Source organism: Quercus lobata, chromosome 1, assembly GCF_001633185.2.
Source record: "Quercus lobata isolate SW786 chromosome 1, ValleyOak3.0 Primary Assembly, whole genome shotgun sequence".
Lineage (NCBI taxonomy): Eukaryota > Viridiplantae > Streptophyta > Magnoliopsida > Fagales > Fagaceae > Quercus > Quercus lobata.
In genome coordinates, this window is record NC_044904.1 from 3,849,887 (window position 1) to 3,867,206 (window position 17,320).

Genomic DNA, 17,320 nt, shown 5'->3' on the forward strand with positions numbered 1-17,320 from the left:
TCACATAAAATCAAAAATAGCTTAGCACTTATATAACACATACTATCCAAGTTTCTCCACAATGTCAAGCATGTTCTAAATCAAGAGAGAGATATCATAATTCATGTAATCCCCAAGAAAAATAAAACAAGACTCAAAATAAAATATTTTTGTCTTTTTGAAAATTTTTCAATGTTTTTGGATTTTTTTTATTTAAAAAAACAAAACAACCAAAAACAAAAAACAAAACATGTCCACAAACAATTGAAAAAATTAAATTAGGGACAAGTCAGCAACACTCACCTTAGAGAATCTTTTCTCACCCATCTAGCACGAGTCTTCGGCTTTGTAGGTGAAAATCCATGTGAAGCAGAGTGTATTTGAGAGATTACACCAATCTTCTGAGAAAGACTGAAATCCTGCAAATTCCTTTCACAAGCCAACAAGCTCAAATTTTTCAAAAGAATATGAAACAATTTATATGGACTTATGACAGGAGAAATATCATCACATATCCTAGATTGAAACACTGAATGCTTAAATTTCAATTTATGACAATTAGGAAGAATGTGACCATGGATACCACAAAAGTGGCAGACAGGAACAAATTTAGGAACATCAGTATTCCTAACAGCAAATCTAGTCTCAGATTTTGGTTTTCGCCTTAACAAAGAACAATTTGGTCTAATATGACCAACAACACCACAAAGGTGACAAGTAGGCACAAAAACAGATTTATTATGCTCTCTAATAGTAGGTTTAGACTTAGGTTTAGAAACTTCAGCGTCTACATCAGAACTTTTACCTTTGTCTAACCTAGCAAAATAAATCTTTTCTTTATTATTCCTCTTAAAAGGAAGGATATAAACTTTCTCAGCTTTAGGTTTTAAGAGAGACAAAAACACTTCTGTTATCAACAGCAGACTTGGTACAAGTCAAATTTTCAATTTTAGCTTTAGATTCAACTAATTCTTGTTCCAATCTTTTCATCTTCTCATCTTGAGAGGAAATTTGATTTCTCAAAAATTCATTCTTTTTTATTAGATTCATCTAATCTAACAATCAATTCCTCTTTTTCAAGATTAGCCAATTTTAACTCTTCCTTTAATTTCTTAGCAATTTTCATAGATTTAAATAATTCCTTACGAAGAGTTTCACAGGCATCAATAAAATCAACAGAAGTATGAACAGAAACATGATCAGAAAGACACTTCAAATTATCCATGATAATAGGGGTCAAGGATCAGCTCTTAGATCAAAAGATCTAAAACAAAAGAGCTACCCGCTCTGATACCACTTGATAGTTTTTAGACCCCTTAAAACAATTGATTAAACCTAGGTAATTAGCCAAGTTGTTACTTAGTCCAATTAAACAAGTCTAGGTTATCACAATATAAAAGATCAAATCATGCAAAGCAACGGAAGATAAATAACACACGATATGATCACCCAGGAAACCAAACCGGTAAAAACCTGGGGAGGATTTGACCTAGCTATTCTCAAGGTAAACTTGAATCCACTATCTTGAAAGAATCGAAATTCATACAAGAAGACTTACAAGCCCCCACACTCGACTTCTTATTGCTACCAACCAGTAGAACTTACTGACATGACCACGTGCAAGCTCCGAATTCACGAACTCCTTCTTTCTTGGATTCACTACCAGCTACAAGCACACCCGCTTGTGTTTTCTTTAAGCTTCAATGGCAGCAACTAAATTGATCATCAAGGTGTAGATAAATCTTCTCCTTGAAAACTCTAAGTTTGTGTAAAGGAAAGCTCTTCTAGATCTCACAAGAGATTTACACAAACCGCAATATGAGCACCCTTTAGAGAGCCTTTGGGTACAAAACCCTAAATACAAAAAGAGGCACAAGAGGCACTCTAATCTCTCTAAAAACAACTCAAAAAATGTTCTAGGGTTTCCCTTATATATGGGAGAGTTTTACTTGAACCCTAATACGTTTAAGTAGAGTTTGGGTTGAACTAGAACTCTGCAAAAAAATAAATCTGCACATGGTTCGATCGATCGAGTCTAATTTTCGATCGATCGAGCCTTGCAGATTTAGTCCAATAAATTCTGCAATTACTCGATTCCAATTTTACAAATAAACATACTTTGAGCAAGCCTAAACCTAGATTCTATGTTTTGATCATAGTTTGCCAACATAATACAAATTGAAATTCCAATACATTAGTTCCTAATTTCTTAGAACCTAACAGAAACAATTAAAAACCTTATAAGAAGCGACAAAATAGAAAAACAGGGAAAAATTAAAATATTTTGAAAAGAGAGGGCTAACCGAATTTTTAATAGCATCATCTTCGTGTTTGTATTTCTTGTAGCAAGGAGTTGAAGACTTTTTTTCAAGACCTCATTCAGGTATTATAAGGAACACCTTTCCTTTCCATACAATAGTTAAAACAAAATAAATATTATATAATCCATAGAACTTCAGAAAACCATGAAAAATACAAACCTCTCTTGTAAGGTCAAATTCACATAATTAAGCCTATCACCATCTAATTTTTTACAATAAAATATGCAATTAGAATGGTTACAAAGTATCTCCCATATGCCACACACAGAAACCTAATCGAAAAAAGAAATGAAGAAAGAAAAAGCTATTTAACACTTTCTAAGAAGAAGAAAGCGAACTGGAGACACAGGAGAAGACGTTACTATGTTGCATGCATTTAAAATTTGTAGAGCACCTACCTTTAGGATTTGTGGAGGAAGATTTTAAAACTAAAATAATAAAACCAAAAAACCTATAATGGAATATAGCGTTAAAATCTGCCAAAAATATATTTGTGAAAACCAAAGGTTCTCCATCGTACATAGAGAGATGGTGAAGAATCAGAATGAACTTGAAGTTTTTGAGTTTTGTCTCAAGAAATATAAACTAAAATTTATTAGGAAATGTGTAAAATTTATAACCACCAGCGGGAACAATGCAACTGACCACCAACAGGCAACAATAGCAAAAAAATTGTACTGAAATGGTTTGTATTAGAACCAAATGAAAAGATACATTGTTTTGTGTTTTTAATGGTAGACATGGCATTAATTTATATAGCCACGTGGCGCAATGATGATTGGTCAACAGAAAGTCAAACGTTTCAGCTATTAGTTATTATATAGAATATAGATATATATAAAGTTTAAGTTTTATTCTATATCTAAACCCACCATTATAATCTTATTATAATTAAAATAATAAAATAGTGATAACTACCATAAGTACTAGTTCTTCTGAGATGAGGAGGACGTGGGCCTGGATTTATGTCTCTAAAAATGAGTTTCACACACATATATATATTTATATTAGGTTAGAGTAGAATTATATCTCAGATAATAACCAAATACGAGATTATTAATTAGAAATGTTATAGGGCCTTTTAAACCTTTATATATATATATATATATATATACACACAAAGTTTAAATTTTATTCTATATCTAAACCCACCATTATAATCTTGTTACAATTAAAATAATAAAATAGTGATAACTACCATAAGTACTAGTTCTTGTGAGGCGGGGAGGACATGGGTCTAGATTTAAGTCTCCAAAAAGGAGTTTCACACACATATATACATTTATATTAGGTTATAGGGCCCTTTAAACCTTTTTTTTTTTTGAAACCTAATAAACTTTTCAATTCTAACAAACTTGTAACTTTATAGAGAGAGAGAGAGAAGTATAAGGTGTAGATTCCAAAGCAGATATGTAGCGCTATGTTTGTTTCAATGGAAATCTTATGTGAAGATAATTTTTTACATTTTTCTATGTTTGGTAGTATCAAAAAGGAATAAAAAATCATTAAAAAAATATCTCTTAACTTCTTTTATTTAGCTACTTCTTTTATTTAGTTTGGCATGTACTTCCCTTATTTAGTTTCGTGTAAGATAAAGTTGTTTTCCAGAGAAGGAAAAAAAAAAAAAAAAACTCTATCTTACACGAAACTAAATAAGGAAAACAAATATATCTCACACGAAACAAAACATGGAAAGTTAAGAGATAGTTTTTTAACTCATTTTAAGGTTGGCACCAAATATTATAAAATAAGATAATTTTCTAAAAAACGCTTTTGGAAAAAGTTAAATGTCAAAACAAACAGAGCATTAATTATAAATCGGAAAAGGTTTGGCTCCAAACATGTTTGGAGCCTTAGACTCTAACTACAAATATGAATATAACAATATATTTTGTCATATGCATTGCACACGACTCACTTGGTTAATTGGGTTAAGTGAGTCGTGTATATTATACATGATAAAGACTAATGTCGTCTTTCTATTGGTTGTTGAAGTCTAAAGCTTCAAAATGTTTGGAGCCAAACTTTGTTCTTTTAAATCTATTCTCAATTTTCCTTTTGCACTATGGCTATTCCCTTCAATTTTTGCGAATAAGTAAGAAAACTTTTATGGCTGCCTTATTCCTTGTTATTGTGCTGTTGATAACAAGACAAGGAAAGTCAAGTTGGATTTTTTTTTTCTAAGTTTGGATGTTATTAGCCACAAGTTTTACCGTCCAACTAACATCTCTTAATGTTTCCAATTAAGGTATTTAGGATTCAAATTTTCATCCCCATTGTAAACTATAAGTTGTAACTTTCAAATTTATTATAAAACCATTGTATATTACTAACATTGAAAAATTGTAAATATTATCCAATTATCTTTTTTATCTTTCAAATTAAATTGTAGATGATTTTTAGTTGACATTATAATATTTTTGTCATACAAACTTTTGAAGCATCACAATTTTTCACGTTACATTTCTGATAAAATGTTTTAATTGAGTTTAATTCCTATTCTATATTTAAACCTCCCATTATATTTTTTTCAAAATTAATATAAAAAAATTATGAATAACTACCATCATAACTTATTAATGACTATCATAATTATCAAATTTCATATTTAGACCCAAAAAAAAACTATAATTAATATTGAAAATAGTAAATATTATCCAATTATTGATTTTTACTTTCAAATTGTTATAATATAAAACTATACACATTTGATTTTTAGGTTGACATTATAATATTTTCTCATATAAGCTTTTAAGACTTCACAATTTTACACGTCATTGTTCTAATATTTATATTTTAATTATTCTTCAATTCTATTTTATATTTAGTTTTATCCCAATTCTATTTTATTCTATATTTAAACTTTCCATTATAATCCTATCAAAATTTAAGTAAAAAATCAACTGTACGTAATAATTTCCATAATTACCAAATTTCATACAACTATATATATTATGTATAGAGAGGTATAGGGTGTAGATTGTAACCAAAGAGATCTTAATTGCTTCATCAAAAAAAAAAAAGGGGGACATCTTAAATGAAAATCTTTTACCAATTCTCCTTTTCCACCATGGCTTTAAGTAAGAAACCTGTTATGGCTGCCTTATTGCTACTGCTGTTGATAACAAGCCAAGGAAAATCAGGTATGACTGATTGGTTGTTTGTATGGTATTATTATTTGTATTGCATTCACAATACGGTTACGCAGGCCTGATATTAATTAGTACTACTTTTTGATGGCTTAGAATACAAGTTTGCATTGTATTCTTTGCGATGTAACATATATACGATAGAAGGGAAATTTTGTGTTTTTTAATTAATGGTCATTAAAATTATACAAATCCGTAGGCCAAATATGCATCCTTGAGGTAATCTAAGAAACCAGCTGAACTCTTTTAGATTTCCTAAATGACTCTAAATATATTAGTAATTTATTGTCTAATTATTAAGTACTCTTAAAGTACAATAACATAGTGATTAGGGCTGTCCAGAGACCCGGCCAACCTGACCCACCCGCCGCCGCCAACCGAACCCGACCCGCTGCCGACCAAACCGATTTCTCCGGCGGTCGACGACGGGTTTGTTTCTCCAAAACCCGAGTTTGGCGGGTCGGAGGTCGGTTTTCCTTCTCCAGAATCCGATCAAACCGACCCGACCGACCCACAAGATTTCCGGCGCTATTTGGTAGATCCGGTGAGATCTAGACCATTTTCATCAAGATCTCAGCGAGATTTTGCCGGATCTAGCCAAGATCTTGCTGAAAATGGCCTAGATTAGGCTGGATCTAGAGAAACCTCAAAGATTTTGGCCGGATTTTCGCTGTTTTCATGTGTTTATTTTCACCGTTTTCACGCCGGTTTTCGCCGTTTTCTGGATTCTCGACCCCGACCGACCCGCCCGCCGCCCGTTGACGGTCTGATCCCCCCAATCCGATTACTCTGGCAGTCGGCGGCGGGTGCATTTCTTTGTCACCCGATTCCGACGAGTCGGTTCCGGGTTGGGCACAAACCCGACCTGGACCGACCCGTGGACAACCCTAACAGTGATCCCTGCTCCCACATTCCTTACTAACAATGGTTTTAACCAAGTTTTTGTAGACTTCTAATTATGCGTACATAACTACAAATTTCTAATCCTTTATTAGAGGTTTTAGGGTAACTCCACTATGGGAATCTTACAATTTTATCCATCTTTTTTAAAATAAAAGGATTAGATTTTATAAAGTACTATTATTAATCAAAGGTTGTGTATCTATTTAAATTATTGATCATATGGCAAAAAACAAATAGATAAGATTTCATAAAGTACATGTGTTATCCTAAGAACTCCAAAGGATTAGATAAGATTTTATAAAGTACATGTGTTATCCTAAGAACTCCAAAGGATTTTAATCTGTACGTTTTTAGACCCTTTAAAACACAACCAGATTAACCTAGTTAGTTAGCCAAGTGATTACTTAGTTAAATTATCAAATCTAGGTTAACACAGATATATCATATTATTGTAAAGTGCAGAAAATAAAGAACACAACAATATGATAACCTAAGAAAACCAAACCGGTAAAAAACCTGGGAAGGATTTAATCTAGCTATTCTCAAGGTAAAACGAACCCACTATGAAAGAATTGAAGTTTACACAATAGCGACTTAGATTACTTACATCATATTGCTATCTCAAGTAGGAAACTTACTATCACAACCACGTGATAGCTCCAAGTCCATGGACTACTTTTTTCTTAAATTCCCAGTAAGTACAAGCACTCCCGCTTGTGTATCTTTAATCTCTTGAATCTACAACTGAATTGATCACCAAGCTCTCGACATCAATCTTGAGATTCGAAACCCTAAGTGTATGTGAAGGCAAACACCTCTAGATCTCACGAAAGATTCACACACACAACATAAAGAGCAACCTTTAAATGTGGCTAGGGTTTTCTCTTTTATACTTAAAACAAAACATAAAACCCTACACGTCAAATGGGTTTGGGCTGAGTTAGAAAATTCTGCAGAAAAACAATCTGCATAAGATTCGATCAATCAAGTCTAATTTTCAATCGATCGAGCCAAGCAGATTTACACAGTAAATCTTACAGTACACTCGATTCCAACTTTACGCTTAAACACACTTTGAGCAAGTCTAAAACAAGACTAAATGTTTTGATCATGGTTAGCCAACATTACAAATTGAATTTCTAATACATTTAAATCTAAAATCTTAAAACCCAACATAATCCACTAAATACCTATACATTTTCTTCTAAAAAAAACCTATGGACCTATTTGGTAGTGGTGCTCAAGAATTATTGTTCAAAATGATGTGAAAACTGTAGTATAAAAGGTTTTGTAAAAATACATTTAGAAATGTGTTTGATCCCATGTTTCAGATAACATATTTTAAAATATGAACAAATATATATATATATATATATATATATATTACGTATGAGTGTGTATTGTTTTTTAAAGTCGGTAATGATTAGTAGGTCCCATAATTTTTTAAAAAAAAAAGAGAAAAAAAAAAAAGAGCCATGCAGGTTAGAGAAAAGAAAAAGTATGTGTGTAGTCTTATCAGTAGGTCTCTTGATTTTCAAAATATTTACAACAATGTTATTAAGCAATGTTACTCAAAAACTAAAAACTACTTTGAATGTAATCTCAAAAGTTACCATGACTTTTGAGTGGGGTTGTAATGTGCCTTTATGTTAGAACTTATTTTCCTCTCCTTATGTGTGTGTGTGTTTGTTTCTCAAAAAATAAAAAAATAAATAAAAAATATAGTGTTTAAACATCCTAAATTGAAAAATGTGAATCAAACACTCTTGATCAAACACTCCTGCTAAACACTTTTCTTTTTTTGGCTACAATTTTCAGTGCTTAAACACTGAAAATTTTTGTTTGAGCTTGCATATCAACCAGGTTCTATACATTTCCGCAAACAAATTTACCATTGGTGTTAAATATATCTACTTTTTTCTCTTGATTCTATTTGTTGCAGCTCCATTGGATACCTTTACATTTCCTTCAAACAAATTCATCTTTGGTGTTAATTAACTTGTTTATTATCTTGGTGCTATTTGTTGTAGTTGTACAATCTATAGGTGTAAATTATGGAACAATTGTCGATGATTTACCACCTGCAACTGAAGTAATAGCCCTATACAAAACAAGTGGCATAGGGAAAATGAGGATTTTCGATCCAAAGCAACCCTCCAAGCCCTAAAAGGATCCGGCATATCAGTCATTGTTGGAGTTGTCAACAATGACCTTCAAGGCTTTGCCACTAGTCCTGCAGCTGCAAATGGTTGGGTGCAAACAAACATACAAGTCCCTACTTGCCTGATGTCAATATTAGTTACATTGCTGCTGGGAATGAAATAAAACCCAGTGATCCATTAGCCCAATCTGTTGGACCAGCCATGCAAAACTTATACAATGCAGTTACATCTTCTAATTTTCCAACCCAAATCAAAGTTTCAACAGTAATAGACATGTCATTGATGGGCAATACTTACCCTCTATCTTAAGGCTCCTTTAGGGTCCGTTTGGTTGGAGGAGTGGAAAAGTGAGAGGATGGAAAATTGTGGAAGGATGAAAAAATGAGAGGATGGAAAATATTTAATTTTCCCTCTTGTGTGTTTGGTTGGAGGGGTGGAAAATATTTAGTTTTCCCTCAGGTCTCTGCATCTTTTTTTTTTTTTTTTGACAGTTCGAAAGCTACAAGGAAGAGAGAAGATGAAGATGATTGAAACATAAGGGTTTGACTTTGAGTTGATTTTCTGTGGATTTTGGGTTTGATTTTGAGTTGATTTTGTTTTGGGTTGATTTTGAGTTGGGTTTGGGATGGGTTTTCCAATGGGGTCTGAGTTGATTTTAAATTGTTTTGCGTTGATTTTGAGTTATTTTTGGGTTGCAGCAATGATAGTTGGGTTGTGCTGAGTTGGTGGTTGGAAAGTTGTCTTCTTTCTTCTTTACTGAGTTGTTGTGACCATTGGGAACAAAAGGGCATTTGTGTAAAAGTGCTGTGAGAGCACTTTTCTCTCTTAGCTTTTCCTCCTGATTTGGGAGGATCAAATTTATGGGCCCGGGAGAGAAAATTTTCTCCCGGGTTTTCCATCCTCAATTTTCCTCCCTTTGCCAAACAGTGGAAAACACTATTTTCCATCCTATTTTCCTCTCTAAGTTTTCCATCCTCCCTAAATTCACTCCAACCAAACACAGTGTTAGTGACAATGCAAGTGCATACATAAATGCAATCGCTAGCTTCCTAGTAAGCACTAAGGCACCACTTCTTGCCAATGTGTACCCATATTTTGCCTACTTAATTAAGTGACCCAACAGATATTAAGCTTGATTATGCCTTATTAAATTCATCAGGGGTTGTGGTACAAGATGGTAACTTAGGGTACCAAAATCTCTTTGATGCAATGATGGATTCTCTCTATTCTGCTCTTGAGAAGATTGGTGCGGCCAATTTGACTGTCATTGTAACAGAGACTGGTTAGCCATCCGACGGTGGTGTAGCAGCTACAGTTGACAATGCATGCACTTACTACAAGAATTTGATTAGTCACGTGAACAATGGCACTCCGAAGAGGCCTGGACCATTAGAAACATACTTGTTTGCCATGTTCGATGAAGACCAAAAGGGTCCAGCAGAAACTGAGAAACATTTTGGTCTCTTCTCACCTACCAAGCAACCTAAGTACCAACTCAATTTTTCTTAAGATAATTGCACTAGGAATTGTAATCTTTATTACTAGAATAAAATATGTTTATTTTTTTTTAAGAATCAAGAAATAAAAAATGTTGCAAAGGAATAACTGAAACCATAAATTTAATTGTAACATTGGAATAGAACTCAAGATCTATATTTATGAAATATCTTATTTATTTAATTTTATTTCATAAAAATGAATATTTTTTAAATTTGAGAGAGATTATCTTTTAATTTTATAATTTTTGTGTACATATCAAAAGTGTAAATTTAGGAAATATATCAATTTTAAAAGTTATTACACGTACATAGTAAGGAATAATTGTTACAATCTTTTAAAAAAGAAGAAGTTGCTCCTCAATTTAAGGAATAACTATTACTTATAATAAATTTGCAACCAAATAATCAAATGATTATTTCACAAGGCTAGTCATCATATTACAAAACCTGTTACAGCATATCATACATGCCCTTAGTTTAAATGAGAGAGAGAGAGTGTGTGTGTATGTGCGCGCGCGCCCACGCATGCAAAATATGTATATATGATACTAGATAGGTTGGAGAAGCTAGCTGCCTTGTTGGTAATCTATATTGTGTTGGTGTATTTTATAAATGTAAATAAATTTTTAATTTTGCTCTTACAAAATTTACTACAATGTAATATACTCTATTTGAATATATTACTCGCTACATAGTTGAGATGGTATGCTGATAAACTTGCTACATAGTTGAGATGTGTTAGAAGTATGTGGTTAAAAGATTAAATTTACCATATCCCAATAACTTAAACTTTTGAGACAATCAGTAATTTAACTAGGTATCAGAACATGGGATCCTGAGTTCGATCTTTGTCTCCTCCATTCCGCCTCCTATTTAAATTTCCACATGTTGGACTTCACCTTTTAAAAAGTAGTTTCAACCCACACGTGAAGGGAAGTATTAGAAATATGTGGTTAAATGATTAAATTTATCATATCCCAATAGTTTCAACTTTTGGGACAATCAGTAATTTAATTAGATGTACATTTGAATATTCTCCTGCAGTGGCAAGAAACACCCTTAAGAGAGTGAAATTTATGTTTCTTAGAGAAGTCATATAACAGTGATATACTATCTTTCTTAATCTTTTACTATTATAAACATTGACACTAAATTTGTTGTTTTTGATTTTAAAATGATTAAAACAATAATATTTAATTCTTTATATTTGTTTCAATTTTGTTATATCACTGTGAGTAGTATAACTATATATTATTACTTTTGAAACGCAGAACCAAAATATTAGTTGGAATACTGCAAACTTTAATTGGTTTTAAAAATTGCTTATTAGCTTAAAATTATTGTGTTCACTTTCTTCACCTTCTACACCCTTCCCCTTGATTAGTCGATGACATACAACAAACTTATGATTTCATTCTATTAGAGAGTGCCAATTGTGTTGGAATTTAGATAATCTTTCATTTCAAGATTACAGACTAAAATCTCATGTGTTAGACCTTACCTATTAAGAGGAGTTCGGACCCAAATGTAAGGGTGAGTGATAGAATTGTGGTTAAATGATTAAATTTATCATATCTCAATAGATTAAACTTTTGGAACAATTAGTAATTTAACATAGTATTAGAGTAGGAAATCTTGAGTTAGCATATATGAAAAACAAGCAACTTGGCTACAAACTATATACAACATGAAAATTTGATTGTACCTCCTATTATCTAGGAAAACAAACAAATTTACCTTTCTATAAAAATAACTTGTTTTCTTCTACACCTTTTTATCTTGCTCACTCTAATATTTATTAGGGTCTGATTATTTCAGTCCTTATTGAGGCAGGATCCTAGTCTTTTATCATTTTTTATGATTACTCATAATACACATGGATATATCTCTTAGAATATTAGTCTAAACTCCCTCATATTTATCAACATTTTCGGAAATGGTTCAAACACAATATTCTGGTACCATTAAAATCTTTTGATTGGAAAATTTTCAAGAATACAATGACAAAACATTCATCACTTTCTTGAAGAAAAAAAATTGGTACATTTCCTCACCACTCTTTTCCATATACCTTTCAACAGAATGATCATGTGGATCTACGCAAACATCATCACAATCTATACAATCCACGCCCTTAAAAGTTTGTGGACTAAATTATATGCTCAATCCACAGGGGATAAATTATAATATTCCCTCAAAATCTAATATTAGTCAAGCTTAGCAACAAACATGTACAAAAAGATAAGTAGAATATATATCATTCATGTTACCCCACATAACTTCCACCTCTCCTTTTTAAAAGAAAGCATATGATAATTACTAATAAAGCATACTAGTATTTTTGCTAGCTAGCTTGCTAGCTAAGTCGTCTATATATAGCAGCAATTTTGAGACTAGCTAGGATTGTTAGTCTCTTGTTTCCTTGACTTCTCGGCCAACAATGCATTATATTCCTCTCTCATGCCATTATATTTCTCGCACAACTTCTTGAAAGCTTCCATTTGGTCCTGATTCGGAGCTTTCTTCTTCTTATTTTCCAGAAGATGCTTAGTTTCCTCAATTTGTTTCTTGAGCTCTTCAATCTTTGCACTTTTCTCCTCAAGCTGCTTACGTAGCACCTCCAAGTCCGGTGTTTTCGTAGCTAAAAATGTAAGGTTTACTCATATAATTAATGTTAACAATTAATGTGAAAAACAAAGCTATCTTGAAGTCCAAGTTTTATACTTTTATTTGATCACAACTGATATATACACTTTGGGAGGAGGTTTGGGTCCAGTGTCCAGTGGTACTGGACTCATTGGAATTGTGACACATACATATCCATTTTTAAACACATGTTACCATTTGATTGGATCTAGTGCACTAGAAGCACTGGACCTAATCTAGATCTTATACTTTGAAACCAAAGTTTAAAGGTTCCAATCCCCTCTCTTCAATATAAAATAAAAATAAAAATAAAAAAAAGGGTACCAATCCCCTCTTGGGATTTCTGAATTTCTGTGTCCCAATTGATGGTGTTACAGACCCTACACTAAAATGTTTAAGATATTATTCACCCTCCCTATAAAACAATCTACATTTCCCTTTTTGGTTACCTCTAAATAATAGTCCATTGCCAAAAACAGGAATTAAATTTTGTCAATTTTAAATATTTATTACAATAAAGTATGAGTGATTATTTAGTATTTACTTTTCATTGTTTCAATATAAAAGTAGATGATAATATTAGGAAATTAGTATATTGAGATATATAGATGGGACTTTTTTCATACAAGTTATAACTTAACACTTGTATTTTTTTTTTTTTTAAAGCGAAATTATTATTTAGGAAGAAGCATGTATTTTGTAAGTACTAAATATTGTTTCACATTCTTTTATACTCATTATTCAATTAACATATTCACAATTGATGCAAAAATGTACAAATTTGAAAAATGTAAAAAAAAAAAAAAAAAAAAAAAAATGCAAATATGAAAAGGTAGATATGAGAAAATGAAATTTCTACATCAGAATCTCAGGCAAAGAAATTTATGGATATCTATGTTTTTGTCCATTATAAAACTTTATGGATATCTTTGTTTTTGTCCATTCTAAAAACACAAGGGGATTATTCAGCAAAAAAAAAAATGGAATAGGGAGCAAAAGAAGAATATAGTACCTGCGAAAATGTTTGAACTGCCACCTTCCATAACTTTCACGAATTTCTATATAAAAAAAAAAATTTAAAAAAAAAAAAAAAAAAAAAGAAAAGTTAAAGAGTCAAAGATCTCAGAAAGTATACCATAACAAAATAAATGTACTAAAAGAGTAAAAGTTAGAAAAACTTAAAATCATTAAAAAAATATATAAACCTTAAAAAATTGACAATGGGTTAGTTTATTTTCTTCCACTATTCATAATATACTAATGTATTGGATGTGAAATATGCATGAGCCTATTCTTAACCATAACATGATAAATTACATTTTTCAATTTAAAAATAAAAATGCTTACTATATTTTGGGGAATGTGAATTTTGTAGTTTAGGCTGAAAAGTTGTGTTTTATACCTGATCAATGATGTTTCCAAGAAAAAAAATTAAAAATATAAAAATTAAAAAAACTGGCCCATTTAATGATATGATTATGCATGTCTCCTACGTGTTAAGCTAGAGATCTTCAGTTAGACACATTTCTAGCATGTTAATCCCGAAACTTACAGGTTAAGATTCCCTCCCATTTGATAATTCATAATAATATAAAACTTACTAAAATCTTCTTCTTCTATTTTGGAAAAATAAAATAAAATAAAATGAGACAAAAAAAGAAAGCATGAAAAGATAAACAGTGTTGCAACTTAATGAAATTTTTAGTATGTGTAACCAACTCTTTTTTTTTTTTGGCAAATCTTCTTCAATTTTTTTTTTTTACCAAATTTTTATGGCATGCAAGAAAGAGAACTTTCAGACAAGAAAAATACTCAAAAATTGTAAAAATCTTTCTGAAATGAATTAAACTGTAAAATTTCATCAACAGTAATACTAGATAAACAGACCTTAACTTTCTCCACCAAGCACTGCTTGCCTCTCTCTCTCTGTGGTGCCCCTGCACTTTGGTTTTTCAACTTTCATGACCCCCGAATTGTATGATTTATATATGAATTTGAGCTGAATGATGAATGGACTAGTGGCAATGGTACATGACCTATAGCTAAGCTAGCTAAGAAAGACAAAATCCATGATGAAGGGCTACTTTCTCAGATGGATAAAAGATCTCCACTGTAAATCTATTGGTACATAGATTTGCTGGCCATTGATGTAAAACTCTCTCTCACACACACACCATGCCTTCCTTTACCGTCCGTTAGTGGGAATCAGAATATTTTTGCATGTTTAGGACCGACACGCACATGATTCAACCTTAGCTCATACTGAATACTTTTGTTACATCTAGGAAAAGAAAGACCATAATTTTTGTTGTCTTCTTATTAGGGTCCTTAGAAAGGGCCATATAATTTGATAATTTAGATATCTTTGCATGGGTCTGGGCCTATAGAATGAGCTATTTGTAAATTTAAAAGGCTATTGAGAATTGGACTTCTTGAATCAAAGACCAAAAGAATATATGGACTACTTCCTAGCATTGACCCTTAACCAAATATGGTATATGCTAGCTATGACAATGGACCATACCATGAATTATCAAAGACCCACTTTTTCCCTTTTTGCTAAAGCGTGTATCCCCTAGTGCAATTTGGATTGAACCCATTTTTTGGAAAGGTCATCATCAGAAAATGGCCCAGATGCCACTAGTGCATTTCGGTCTTCAGAGTTGGTGTTCAATGGGTTAGGTCAGATTGCATTTGTAGGAAAGGGTTCACTAATTGGAATTCTTTTTCTTTTTTTTAATGTAGGTTTAATAATTGGAATTTTTTTTTTAGAAGAAAGATAATGTATTCATTAATTAAGGAAGGTCAGGGGATCACAACAAACATTGACGAGAGAAGAGAGAGAATGGAAGCTGAGTACTGCAATGAACCACCAAGACCAAGTGAGGAAGAAGATGAGCTGGGACGCAGTGTTAAGAAATTCAAAGAAAGCAGTGGAGATAAGCAGATTAATCCACCCAGGAATACTACCAGTTATAAGGATAAGCTTGTGGGAGACATTCCTGGAGCCTATGAGCAAGCTTTTAAGTTGGATAATGTCTGGGACGATGGAGAGGAGCCAGATACAGAGGTGGAACCCCTCATTGAAGGAATGGCAGAAGTGAAGCTGTCTAAGGAGACTAAGGCGCGTATAAGGGCCCCATGGTCAAAGGCTTTAATAGTGAAAGTGTTTGGTAGAACTGTTGGATTCAGCTATCTCACTTTCAAGCTCAATGCATTATGGAAACCTGCAACTAGGATGGACTGTGTTAATCTTGGAAAGGATTACTTCTTGATAAAGTTTTATTGTTCAGATGATTATGATAAAGTGCTTCGTGGAGGTCCTTGGTTTATTGGTGAGCACTTCTTAGCCATCAAGCCTTGGGAACCTTACTCTAGAGCCTCAAATGATTATCTAAAGTCTGTTGCTGTGTGGGTGAGGTTTCCTGAATTACCTATTGAATTTTATGATATGGAAGTATTGAAGGAAATAGGTAGTGCTATTGGCCCAGTGCTTCGTATTGATTCATACATGGCTACTGGATAACGTGGTAGCTATGCAAGGCTCTGTATACAAATTGACCTAAACAAGCCCTTAATCAATTCCATCAGGTTAGATAGATTGGTGCAACAGGTAAAATATAAAGGTATTTCTTCCCTTTGTTTTTGCTGTGGGAGGCTTGGGCACAAGAAGGAGAACTGCCGGTATCAGGTTAAGGAAAAAGAAAAAAAATGGGCATACTGAAGAGAAGAGTCCAAATAAGTCACAGGAGGAAGATAAGTCAGATGATAGTGTAGCAGAGAAAAGCACGAACCAAGTTAGTGAGGAGGATAAGTCAGATCCTAACTTTGGTCCGTGAATGTTGGTTTCAAGGAAAAGGAGTTTGGTCAGAAATGGACGGTCCAGATCGTCCTTTGGAAATGAGGTTAAGGATGATGTCAATTCAAGGGGCATGAGTGTCCAAAGAGGTGAAAAACTAGAGGGTTGTTCAGCCATTCCCATTAAAGAAAGTGTGTTGTCCACTCAGTCCACTCAGTCTGAGCACGCTTGTGCTGTGAGGAGCGTTCCTGGCCAAGGGATGGCACCGAATGAAGATATGGGAAATATGGAGATGAGGTTCAGTGCGTCAAGTTCGAATCAGGGAGATGGGGTGACACGAACTAATGAGAAGCCTCAGTTGAGCGTCTCGGGCTCAGGTACAAGAATCAATAGAAGTAATGGAGGGAAGGGCACTAAGTCATTGAAGAGACAATACCCATCTTCTTCTGCGTCTTCACAGAGAGCTGGGTCTTCCAAAAATCTGCAGAAACGAGAGAATGGAGGGGTTTCGTGTGGGTCAAAGCAGTCCGATTTGCAATCCGAGAAGGAGCGGCTGGACGATCTGGCATCAGAGCAGGCTAGTGGAAGTTCCAGACGAAGTCATTCTCCAAATAAGGGCATCCCTGACGAAGGAATTGGAGTGGTGCGAAGGGGAGTGGGGCCCGGCGTGGAAGAACATATTCCCAATCACTCCGGAGAGCCGCAGAACAGGGACAATAGCACTGGATCATCCGGCTTGGGGTCTAACGGCCAACCCATGGTGGAACTTCATAATGGACGTGCCTTTAATTTCATGGGAGGAGTCCGAAGCCTTAAGCAAGCAGAGAAGGCCATCGGTGGTGCCACACTTCGACGAATCTGA

At 33.3% G+C, this 17,320-nt stretch overlaps 1 pseudogene; it reads left to right on the top strand.

The window, feature by feature from the left end:
* The first annotated feature begins 5,370 nt into the window (after positions 1-5,370).
* Positions 5,371-10,023, top strand: LOC115993843 (annotated as a pseudogene).
* The last annotated feature ends 7,297 nt before the right edge of the window (positions 10,024-17,320 follow it).